Genomic DNA, 12,794 nt, shown 5'->3' on the forward strand with positions numbered 1-12,794 from the left:
GTGATGAAGGAGCTGAGTCTCAAGGGGCCTCTCTCTCTCTCGGCCTCGGCTCCAGCTGGGCGTCAGGGACAAGCACAGCAGTGAGAAGCGTAAGGTGCTGTCAGGGGATGCCAGGGTGGGAGGGATCCTGGACCTCTGAGCCAGTGGGGAGTTGAATGTCATGACTGGCACACATTTTTAGACTGTAAAGTGGGACAACCCAGTTAACTTGGCATTATTCATCTAGAAATCTGTATTGGTTATCTATTGCTATGTAACAAATTACCCCAAAACCTGATATCTGAAAGCGCCAAACATTTGTTATCTCACAGTTTATGTGGTCAGGACTCTGGGAGAGGCTCAGGTAGGTGAGCCTGGTTCAGGGTCTCTGAGGACAAGGACAAGGCTGCTACCATCTCAGGGCTCAAGCGCACTCTTGTGGTAGTAGACAGGCCTCAGGTCTCACTGGTCACTGACCAGAGACAGCAGTTCTTTGCCCTGTGGACCTCCCCATACTGCTGCTCACAACATGGTAGCTTGCTTCTCCTGGAGCAAGTTTCTGAGGGTGGGGGTGGAAGATGAAGGCCATTCTTTTTATAACTTTATCTTCAGAGTGCCATCCCTTCCCTTCTCCATGTTAGATTCACCAGAAGCGAGTCAGTAAGTCCTGCAGACTTACTGGGGAGGGATTACACAAAGGTGTGAGTCACAGGAGGAGGGTCCCCCCGACAGCAAGCATTTCAGCAGTGATTGTGCCCCAGTGAAGGTGCTGAGTTTTGAGGATACAAGTGGATGGAGGAGTCGGGAAACAGTTCAAGAAGAAAGTAACCCTTGAGAGGAGCCTTGGGGACTGTGTAGTTCTAATTCCGTACTAAGGACCAATGAATCATTATTGTCTGAATAAATGAACAAAGATACACAGCTCCACCTTCTGCCAACCTCCGCCTGAAAAACTCTGCATTTTGAACCACAAGGTAATGATCCATAGGGTTTGTCTGTGGAATAAACCGCCCCTGATTTGGAGCTCTCTGACCAATCCACAGTAGCATGTCTCCTCATGGCCATGTGCTTCCCCCACAGTGAACTCTAGGGACCCTGACCCCACCTCTTTGCAGCTGCCCCCAACACACCAGGCTTAAACTCATAAGCAGACTACACACAAGGCCAGTCTGCACTTGGCCAAGAGCCATGCGCTTGAAGTCTTGGTCTTCTAAGCAACTGTATTCAGTGGAGTCACTTCCATTATCCCCCTGTACACAGAGCTGGGTATGTAGGGTAGACACAGGAAGGGGACATCTCAGACACACCTGCACCTGGAGTGAATCTTCGGCCTGGCTTTGCTGGAGGCAGTGGAGAGCTGTGCTGAATTGCAGCCATCAGAATAGACCTGGGGGTGTTGGTGGTGAGAGTGTGGGCTGTGGTTCCCCAGAGGCCTGACTGCACCAACTAGCACAGCCTTGCCCTCTTCCCTTGGTGTGCATGTGCTCTTGTATGGCAGCCTCAGGACCTTGCTGGGAGGACCCAAGACTGCCCGTTTCTAGCAGCATAGCAGGCACTTGAGTAATGCCATCCCTTGTTTCCAGAAGACAGATCCAGTTTTGATTCTGCTCTTTTGCTTCCAGATCATTTCCTGGTATCAGAACACAGCTAGAAGTTAAAAGAGGTCTTAAGCATTTTATTATCTCCCTTCCCCGCATTGTCCACAAATCCCAGATAGTATACAGTTTGCTCATCGCACCAGAAGCCAGTTGTAGGGATAAACAAATCTTTTGTCTCCAGATCTCTGAAGTGTTTTAAACGATTAGTCTGGTGCTTGCTTCGGCAGCACATGTACTAAAATTGGAATGATGCAGTGATTAGCATGGCCCCTGCGCAAGGATGACATGAAAATTCATGAAGCATTCCATATTTTTAAAGAAGACATACAGATGGCCAACAGACATATGAAAAGATGCCCAACATCACTGATCATCAGGGAAATGCAAATCAAAACCACAGTGAGATACCACCTCACACCTGCCAGAATGACTAAAATCAACCATAAAAGAAATAACAGGTGTTGGTGAGGATGTGGAGAAAGGGGAACCCTCATGCACTGTTGGTGGGAATGAAAACTGCTGCAGCCACTGTGGAAAACAGTATGGAGGTTCCTCAAAAAGTTAGAGAACTGTCCTATGATCCAGTAATTGTACTACTGGGCATTTACTCAGAGAATATAAAAATACTAATTCACGGGGATACATGCACCCCGATGCTTACAGCAGCATTTTCTACAGATATCTACATAATATCTCAAATTATGGAAAGAGCCCAACTGCCCATTGACGGACGGACAGATGGATGGATGGATAAATAAATAAATGAAATATTATTCAGCCATAAAAAACGGACTGATGAATTACATTAAGTACATAATAAAATGATTATGAATAGGTCAACATTAATCAGGGGTGGTCAACTCAAGTACCTTCAGTACGCAGACAGTAGCTGGAATGTGGGAAGCTGCTGGGGGCAGGATGGGGGGGATGGAATGAGAGAGCACATATCCTACCTAGAAACATTCACATTTAATATTTAAATAAAATACAGCACTGGTCAAAACATGTTTATAAACCAGAAGGCTTCTAGTCTGTAAGCCCTAATTTGGTGGACCAAGTGGGTAAGGCTGTTTCTTGCCTTGTGTTACTGTCGATCTGGAGTAACATAGATCCACAGGGTAGGTAGGATACCTCTGCAGACCTCAGACGGACGGCTCAGTGAATGGGTATGGCCCCAGGGCACAGCTCTGTGGCTAATGTGGCCTGAGTTAAACACAGCCTTCGGTTCTTCCAGGGACATGAGGTCAGCCTGTGGATTCTAACAGGGGCATGGGAACTCCTAATAGCACAGAAAGTGTTAACTAGAGGTTAGAGTTGGGGCTCTGGGAAATTTGGATTTCATTACTTTGTCTCTGTTGACGCCAAACCCAGTCAAATTTCGGAATCTTGCTTATCCTCAGCTCCCTCGTTGGGAAAGGAGGGGTGATATCTGTACCTCCCTGGTGGGTTTGCTGGGAGGGTTCGATGTGGAGAGAGATTCAGAGCATGCTCAGTGCTCAATGAGGTGGTACCTCTGCTCTTAGGGTCATTCCTGCTGTGCTCCCAGAAGATTTGAGGGGCCCAGACCAGGACCTCAGAGTTGATGGAAAGGCGAGAGGAGAGGTTCATGTTTACACTTGATCTTAGCCAAAAGGCCGAGAAGCGATAAGCTTCATGTTTAAATTAAAGAGCTTCAAACATTATTTAAAGGCTCCAACTGTCTTCTCGACTGCCTAGGCTTTCTGTCTCTGGACTCTGTTAGCCTTTTGCTTCTCGCCATTCCTCTAGATGATGGTTTTCTGCTCTTGTCCTCACCCCACATTTGCCACATCTTCCAAGTGGCTGGCATGGTATTTGCTGAGTGAATCAGGGAGCCGAACAGAGGCTTCTCTGGGTGCTCCTGTACTTACTTTCCTTTACAGACTTCCAGGACCTGATATCTCTTGCCCTCTTACAAGGTGACTTCCCAGCCTGGTGCTGGGCCCCTCCTACCTCCATGGCTTCCTGAATCATTCACCTCTCCCTGTGATCCAAACCCCAGACGTCAGGTGTGCTCTGCTTGACACTGCAAGTGCCTCCGCTTGTCCCCCTGTGGTTTATGATCACCGCCCCCCCCCCAATGCTGAAAGGAAAAGTCTCAAAGGAATCCTGTAGGTTTGCCCAATTGCCTCCCACCGAGTCCTTCACAGTATACTTGGCTGATGGTGATTCCACTTCCCAATCCATTTTTCATCTGTTTGCACCCCGGTAACATAATCCCACAGGCTGGGGGCTTCAACAGCTGACGTTTATTGCTCACAGTGCTGGAGCCAGAAGTCCAAGATTGGGGTGATGACAGATGTGATTTCTGTTGAAGGCTATCTTCTTGGCTTGCAGATGACCACCTTTGCACAGTTTCCTCACATGGCATGGAGAGAGAGGATGCATGCTCTCAGTGTCTCTACTTAAACGGCATTCATGCCATCGTGGGAGCTGCACCCTCATGACCCCATCACCTCCCTCCTCTACCTCCAGATACCCTCACATTGGGGGTTAGGCTTTCAACATGAATTTGGGGGTATGCAGTCTGTAGCTTCCATCCTCATTCTTCTCGACCCTGTCATGCCTTTCTCCCTCATGCAGCAGTATTTGGCCAGCCTGCCACTCCCTGAGCTTTCCAGGTTGAACCCCACAGTCCATAGCATGGCCCTTCCTCTTCCCTGGCATTCTGGTCTTTTCCCTTTGCACATGGATCAGCGTCTTTCTCTCCAGCCTTCTTTTCCACATCACACATCACCTCTCCAGTTTTATGTGCTCTGGCTTCTTACACGGGAACAGCACACTTGATCCGTGGGAGGTACTACAGAAAGTGTGCCACACAACTTCATGAAGAGTCGATTTGACTTTACTTTGGGGGGAATACAATGGCGTTAATTTGAAATTAAGATATATATACACACACACGTACTCATGCAACTATGTACAGACTATATGAGTGAGACTCAGGCTCACTCAGGCACATCACGTGCATTGTGCACCCAGATTCCTACAGCAGGACATGTACTCGCCTGAGCCATTCAAAGTACTCTGGGGGGAAATGTCCCAAAGAATGAGGTACAGGGCACTTCGTCTTGAAAATTAACCTCAAAAACCAAAGACAGGATTTTCCTGCCTGAGAGAGTTCCTCCCTGCCATGAACCCCCCCACCCCCGGGCCACCCGCTGAGGCCCTGGGACACTTTTCCTCTTTTCTGCTCCCAACCTGTGACAGACACTAATGATCCCACTTCTTCTGTTCTCTCCAGGGTCCGCCCATGTATTTTCCAATCCTGAGCTGCTGCCTGGGTTCAGATGTTCAGAATCTCACCCAGGTATTATTTCTACTTCATATTTGCTAGTCGCTCTGCTCCTTCTCAGTTCATTTCATCGTAACATTTTCCTTTTGCTTTGTTTTAGATGGAAACAGACAGAAATACGTACTTTTTGATCTCTTGAGGAAAGGGCTAATGTGACGTGTTTGTTTCTCAAGGTTATAAAGTCCTACAGATAAAACTCAGTTTTTAATAAAAAAAGGATGGCAGACTCTGGAAAAGCTTTATTACGTTATCTTCCAGTGCCACTGGCTCAATGGCACAACCATAGCAGGGAAGGCTGAGGCCCCAGGGTCTGCGGCCAGCCGAGGAAGCAGGGGCGGCCAGGCGAGGTCCTGTCTTCTGTCTATAATGACGACTCCCTTTCTCCAGCAGTGCTCCACGAGAACTGTTGGTACTACATCCAGAACAGTTGAGTCATGTAGCTCAGGCCATGCAGATTGTTCAATTATCCTTCCTTGGAAACGTTACCCTCTGTCATGCCTGGCAAGGAGAGTCGTCTTAGCACCCAGCACAGTGCCGATCCCCTGGGGGTTGCCAATATTTGTTTATTGAACGGGAATTTAATTAACATAGAGTCCTACATGCATATGGAAATGTATATTGACATATTTCAGTTTGAAAATTTCTTAACAGGATTAGAAAATTATGTAAGTTCAGAACTAGAGTCACTCAAGAAGGCTGTTTGTTTTTTTTTTTAATAACTGAAAGTGTATGAAAATAACAATGGGAACACATTTCCTATAGAACCATTCATGTTATTCTTTGTTTTGACACTTGCTAAAAACTTAAAAAATCTGGGATAATGTATGTGGACCATCTTAATCAATATCTGCTCATCACTTAGGGGATAGGAAATAAAATACAGCTAAAGAAAAGATTCCTGAACAGTTTTTGATAAATTGCTTGTGACTGTCAGAAACATTGATTCCAACAGATCTCAGGCAATAATTTGAGAATGTTTTATCTTTGGCAGGTATTGCAAATGGGTTGAATTATTTTGCCAGGTCCCTTACACCCTGTCCTCCCACACTTCTATAGGATTCAGCATATTTCTAATTTAGCTGGAAATGTTCAGGTTTCCAAAACTTTGAAAAGTAGAATTGTTGCTACAAAACATATATTTCAGTTAATTTTGGAGCTCTTTGGGAGATGAGAAGGCCCTCAGAAAGCATGTACTTTTAAAACCAAGATGGGGCAATGCCTCACCTGTCCTAGCCCACTGATTTCCTAAGGAGACACTCTGGGGGTCTTTCAGTGGGGTTGTGAGTGACCAGCCAGAGGCAGCCTGGGTCACACGTGTTTCTAATACTGAGTTCTATGTTAGACTTGAAATGGTTCCCACACTTGAAAATCATAGGCAAATTTAGAAGAAATGTAGAAATGTTCCAACAGTAAGGGGGAAAAAAAAGAAAAAGAAAAAAAGCTTTATCTACTACAGATTTCATAGTGCTTATGTGAATCAGGCACCTCTGTATTCATTTTTTGTAGAGTGGTGAACTAATGAGGTTTGACTGGTTTTGCTTTAGGCAGTCCTGGTGTCAGGTCCAGGAATTCCACCCTGAGTCTTTCCAGTGACCCATGATCTCCAGGAGCACACTTTCGTGTCCCTGTACCTTGTCTCCTCGTGTCTCACTCAGCAGAGTTCCAGACTTCTGCTGAGTCCCCAGTATATTGAGCGAACCCATTCATTGGAATTACAGTGGTTTCTATACGTAGAGTTCCTCCAAACCATCTCTGCTGATCCCCCCACCTCTTCTCATCTCTTGATCTCTTACTTCATGTCTTTACCTTTGCTCTTATTCCTCATAGCTGCCTTTTGAAGCACTACTGACCCAGGTAGGAGAACACCCCACCTGACCCTTCTGGCTGTGCTCCCACCCACAGGGTGAGGCAGCCAGCGTGCCACCAGGAGCCTGGGCCTGCATGTTCCCCACACCTCCCCCCACACACTGCAAGGGAATAACAAGCCGGGCCCAGCCCTAAAAGGGCATCAGAAAAATTAAGCTTTTCTGACTCCATGGTCCCCCTCTGGGCAGGGAGTTCCCTTTGGGGTCCATGACAGGCTGATTTAAGACTCTCTCCTAATCTTAAACACTTTAGTGGGAGAAGTATCATTATGACCCCAATTTGCCATTATTATCCTAAACACTGTTAATCACTGAGGAATGTGTATGTACTTTGAAAGAGGGCTACTTGCTGAGTGTTGACAAGATGACAACCACCCCCCACCAGCCCCCATCCCAGCACTTCCCCCTCCAGCCCTCTCTCCCATTTATCACACGTGGACTGAACATTGCAGAGGTCTAGAGGGCTCCTAAGGGAGACACCTTAGAAGACGGCTGGGCAGGTGAGGGCTGGAGGGGCTCAGACCCTCCTGGGGTAGCATATCAGGCTCTCGGCAGAGGAGGTGAGTGTGCCAGGGACACTCACGCTGCCCAAGCCCCAGGTACAGTGTCCGTACCGCCCTTTGACACATGAGGAACAGAGGGCCGGCAGGTTCACATGCTTCTCTAGGGCCAGGCTGCTGTGAACAATGGGGATTTGAACTCTGCCTTCCTGGCCCATGTCCCCGTTCTTCCCACTACTTCCAGCATCTTTATGTGACATTGTCTTTCTGAAATGCTCCATGTCCGAAGAGACAGGCACTCAGCTCTCTTTTCTCAGGTCCCTCTGTGGGTCACACAGGACACTGGGTTGTGTTGGCCCACCCCCAGGACAAGGCAGTCTGAAGCAGGACAGGAGGTATATGGTGCTGAGGGTCAGCAATCCATGGTTGGCGCCCCCATGCACCCTGCCCCCCCCCACTATTTTTTGACAAAGTGGTCACTGATTCTGAGGTTAGAAATACTGATTTTTATTTGGCCTTACTCAGCCTATTTGCAGAAACCCCAGATTTCTTGGCCTAAAGTGGCAATGAGATCAAGTTCAACCAAAATTTAACTTGGTTCAGTTTATTATGAACCAGAATAGATCTTTGTTGTGTCCATAAAGAGTCACGGATAAGATGTTAGTCTTCTCTGTTTGTGTTCTGGTTCTTACAGGCCCCAAAACAGCAAATACGCTCCATTGATCTGACCATGTGTTTAGAAAATAATGAGCACGTGACTGGATCATATCACCATGGTGAATATTATTTGTGCGGCACACTTTTGGGTTATCCAAATGGAACTTAATTGCACATCCGCACTCCCTCCGATGCAGGCTCCACCCACCCCCAAGACACCCATTCTAAATTGTGTTCCCAAAGCTGTAATCATGTTGTGGTTATCAGGACACATGATGGCTGCCCTGGACTTCCATTTGGTATTTCTCGGAGGGTGGCCATTGTGTGTGAGGAGCCATCAGGGACACGGTTCCTCTCCCCAGCCACGCTTCTCGAAAACCCTGAGGTTTGAACAGCATGCCTTTAGCCAGCTTTTTGTCCTGATAGGGAGAGTTTTGCTTTTTCTCCTGTGGATCTTCTGAGTTCAATAAAGCAGAAGCTCAAATTCCTATCTCTCCACTTTTCAGTTGCCAACTCCCAAGCCAACTCTTACCTCATTGGAATAATAAAACCCTTGCAACCTCTACTTACTCTTCGGTCTCCAGCACCCCCTTTCTTGAGCAGTATCTCAATTGCAGGGTGGCACTCTGGCCACAGACTCCAGCCTCCTCGCGGGTGGTGCAAACAGGCTGCACAAATGTCAGATCATCAACTGTTACATTTGCTGGGGGATCTGATCTATGATCTGAATAAACCCTTCCATTTCGGCATGCGGTGCAGCTGGGTTGCCGAGAGGTGAGAGTCAGCTCAGCGTTAGCACTGCGTGGTTGGTCACTCAGTCTGGACCAGAACAGAGGTGCCTGGCGTCTCATGCCCGTGGTCCTTCCCTGGCCCTTCCAGGCTCGTTTCTTTCACTAGTTGTTGCTTTTTTATTTTCAAATCCTGCTAGCGTCCATGTTTATATTTCTGCCCTGCTTTGTTCCCAAAATTATTTGGTGTGGCTTACAATACTATAATATAATAGCAACACATAGATGGATTTTTAAAATTTAGTGTGTAGAGAAAAGAAAGATAAAGTGGTACAATGAAACCAGAGGGAAAGCTCATCATGGGACTTTGTACTGTAAAGTCCTACTGACTTAGCGAAGTTGGACTGCAGGTAAAACATGCGCTTTTCCCGGCAACCAGAGCCAAAGGAGAGTGTGCAGTTGAAGGCTCACACTATCTATAAAATATATACATATATTATATATATATATATATTATATTTATATATATATCTCAGTTACTCAGAGGTAAGCTTTTCCTGGCCATGTTTTGTCCTATATTCTGGATTTGGTTTTTTGTTTGTTTTTGTTTTCGTCTGAGGACATAAATATCGTGTCCCTCCTTAAATGAGGTGTACGTTTATTTTCCTACCACACATTCCCTCTAGGTCATTGTACTGTTCCCTGGCTTCCTTCCTTCCAGCTAAAGGCTAATCTCCTTATTCAGCCCATGGCTTGTAACTTTTCTTTGGTAACCAGGCCTCTGAGCTTTCTTTGCTGTTCCCTCCTCACCTCTGCCCAGGGCTGTCATCCTTTCTCAGAGCAGCTGCTGCTTGAGATGTTTGCTGTGGTTCATCTGCGTTTGCCTGGTGCCTGAGCAGAGCAGCTGGACACACGGGCATGGAGCCCCCATCGTCGGTGTGGTTGTGCTATTCTCCTGCTTGCTGGCAGCGAAAGGGGAAGACAGGCAGGGAATTGGGGCTCCTGTCGCACCTGCCTCCTGCCACTGGGACAGCTTGTCCCCTTGCCTGTCACCAGGACCCAAGGAATGCTCTAGGGCCCAGGTGGCAATGGCAGTTCAGGAGCCACCAGGCAGAACACATCCTGTGCCCAGTAGAAACCAGTGGAGAGTTGTTTCTCTAAAATTTTGATATATCATCTATTTGTTTCACCTTTCTGTCTCTTTGCTTACTTATTATCCACATATATATCCCTTGCCTGTTTCCATAAATTATGTGAAGGGACATCACATTTCAGATGATATAAATGGATGACAGGAATATCCAAGGGAGCTGGGGCCAAGTTTACTTGCCTGGCAGCAGGGTCCTGGCTGCTGGGGTGAATGGAGCCTTTGGGGTACATTGAGTCCCATTACTCTCTAATGATGAGTTGCTGCTGTTCCTCCTCTAGCGACTTCAACTGTGAACTTCTTTTCTCTTGGGCATCTTGTAGATTGACAAGCAGTCTCTGGACTGTGAGTGTTCCCATTAACACGCTCAGCCAGCACATGCCAGACGATCACCCAGTAATAACACGGCATTTGTGTAATGCTTTACAACATTGACTAATTGATTCTCGGGGGAAAGGATCACTTACGTGTTCAGGGATTTTTGCATTCTGTTTTGTTCCAGACCTCTGCTGTGGTCACCGAAGTCACTGGGCAGAGCCAGAGAACTTCACAGTGTGAACATCACTGTTGCACAGCCCTGCTTCTTTTCAGATGTTCCCCAGCTTAACCAAGGATGGCAGAGGTGGCGGTGGTGTTTGATAAAGAGAGCTGGGGGTGCAGAGAGGGGCTTTAGTCCCTGCTCAGCTGCTAGCATGCTAGGGGATCGACGGCAGGTCCCTTGGCTTCTGTTTTGTTGGCTGCAAAAGGATGACCTTGAATTCGGTGATCTCTGTGTACCTGTAAGGCTAAGCATTCGGGAGTCCACATACTTCTGACAAAGACCTTTTCTGCAGGAACACCATACTTCACCTGGCTCACAGGTCTCAGGATTCTGCCCCCTTTTTGGTTCTCGGTTCCTCTCCCTCACACTCCTTTACAGCCTGTTACAAAGGCTGAAAGGGCAGAAACAAAGATAATGAAACACAATGCAAAGTGAAGCAGTCACTAAATCCCTCACTCCATACACAGAAAATTATCGCCAGCTGTTGCCCAATTAAACGCAGCAATCTAGCAGAGCTCCAGCAGTTCAAAGGAGAACGCACACACTGTGTATCCAGCCAAACCACTTCCATGAAAACCCAGAGGATTTGAACACAAAAACACATTTTTCCATAAGCTACGTTTGTGTTTTCGTTAGAAGCATTCCAACTCAGAGACATGGTGGATAAGCACCGAGCCCGTTCGCAGTATCTGTGCAGAGCTTGTACCCACACTGTGTCTTCAGCATCTCCAAGAAAGGCGTCTGAAAGGGTCCTTTCATGGCAAGCGCTTGCAGACTCTCTAAGCTCTTGGTAGTGCTCTGCACGGTGAGCAGGTGAATGCAGCATGGTCAGTAGCCATGCTCCTCTGTTTACGCTCAGTTGCCATCCGTTCACTGTCCATCTTCTGTGTGCGACACTTCGCTACATTTCCGAGTGTAGAAATCAGTAAGTCGGGTTTCTTGCCATGAGCGAACCTAAAGTCTGGCTTAACTGACAGATGCAGAAACCATAATACAATATTACACCATTATAAGGGCTTTTCTAGGAGTTTGGGCCCAAACAGCAAGCATCAGGATGCTTAGAGGAGCCAGACAAAGCTTCTAGAAGGAGCAGTGTTAGAGCTGGGACAAAGGCATGCATGCCTAGTTCTTGAAAAACATTTTTTTTTCTCTATGATTAGGGTTTTTTAATTTGTTTGTTTCCTCGTCTTGTGTAAGAGAAAACCATGAAGATATTTTCAAGGGGTGAAGATATCACTTCTATTATCTTCCAAAACCTTTATAACTTTGCCTTCCACATTTAGGTTTATCATACACATAGACTTGATTTTTGTGCAGGGTGTAAAGTAGAGATCCAATGCAATTTTTTTTTTTCCATATGGATACCCTACTTCTAAGCACAGGTGCTGTGTTGAAAGCAGATCATGAGAATGGGAATTTCGTTCATTCCATCCTGTTGACAACTTCAAAGGAAAAGCTTTCATTGTTTTACTACAGGTATTAGGCTTTTTGTAGTGTTTTGTCTGATGCTAATTATTAGATTAAGGTGTTCCCTTCAAATTTCCCTTTGTTTAGAGTGATTTTTATCACAAATTACTATTGAATTTCATCAAATTGTTTTTATCCATTCATTAAGATTATATGGAGTTTCTCCATTCATCTGTTGAAGTGGTAAATTCCATCAATGGAATTTCTAATGTTACGCCAATCTTGAATTCCAGATATTAATCCAGGTTACTCGTAACCTATCAATTCCTTGGAATTGGAATTCCAAGACTTGGAATGCCAAATTTTTTTTTTTTTCAGGATGATTGCATTTATGTTTAGGTTATGTTTTTCCTAGGAGTTCACTCATTTCATTTAAGTTTTTGGTATTGGCATAAAGTGGTAAAATCACCCACATTTTCATTTTGGATCATGCTTTCCTTTCTTTTCTTTTCTCCTTTCTTGAGCAGTGTTGCCACAGGTTTATCAATTTTCTTCATTTCTTCCAAGAATTAAATTTGTTTTTTGACCTTTATTGTGTGCCTTTAAAAAAAAAAAAACCACTTTATTGATTCCTGCTTTAAAAAAATTCTTTACTTTCAGTTTTGTATGGGATATCATTCTAGATTGTTGACATGGACGCTTAGCTCATTAGTCTTCAGGTTTTCTTGTATTTCTTTCCTAATATATATAAAACCATTTCCTGAGTTTTGATATGTAGTATTTCTGCATTATTTTATTTAAACATATTTTCTAATTTTCACTTAGGTTCTTGGATTATTTAATTAATTATTAATTTCCAAACATGTATGTATTGTCAAATTATCTTTTGTCTATTTTACTTATAGTTGCATGGTCATCAGAGGATTTACTCTCTATAAATTCATTTCTTTAAAAAATGAGTCATTGTTTTGTGACCCAATATGTGGTTAATTTTTGTAGCTGTCTCCCGTGTGCTTTAAAGGATAATGAACTCTGCAGTTTGGGGGATAACATTTTGTC

At 45.4% G+C, this 12,794-nt stretch overlaps 1 long non-coding RNA gene and 1 other non-coding gene across 2 annotated transcripts in view; both read left to right on the plus strand.

The window, feature by feature from the left end:
• The first annotated feature begins 1,788 nt into the window (after positions 1–1,788).
• Positions 1,789–1,892, plus strand: LOC121101122. The gene has a single exon (XR_005833068.1). It is a non-coding gene; the product is annotated as a U6 spliceosomal RNA (small nuclear RNA).
• Positions 1,893–4,845: 2,953 nt separating this feature from the next.
• The window catches only part of LOC103657500, a 193,702-nt gene continuing 185,753 nt past the window's right edge, over positions 4,846–12,794 (plus strand). Inside the window, exon 1 of the long non-coding RNA XR_005832736.1 lies at positions 4,846–4,905. This is a non-coding gene — a long non-coding RNA (uncharacterized LOC103657500). The remainder of the gene's footprint in view (positions 4,906–12,794) is intronic.

This window comes from Ursus maritimus, unplaced genomic scaffold, assembly GCF_017311325.1.
Source record: "Ursus maritimus isolate PB19 unplaced genomic scaffold, ASM1731132v1 scaffold_6, whole genome shotgun sequence".
In the NCBI taxonomy this organism is placed as follows: Eukaryota; Metazoa; Chordata; class Mammalia; order Carnivora; family Ursidae; genus Ursus; species Ursus maritimus.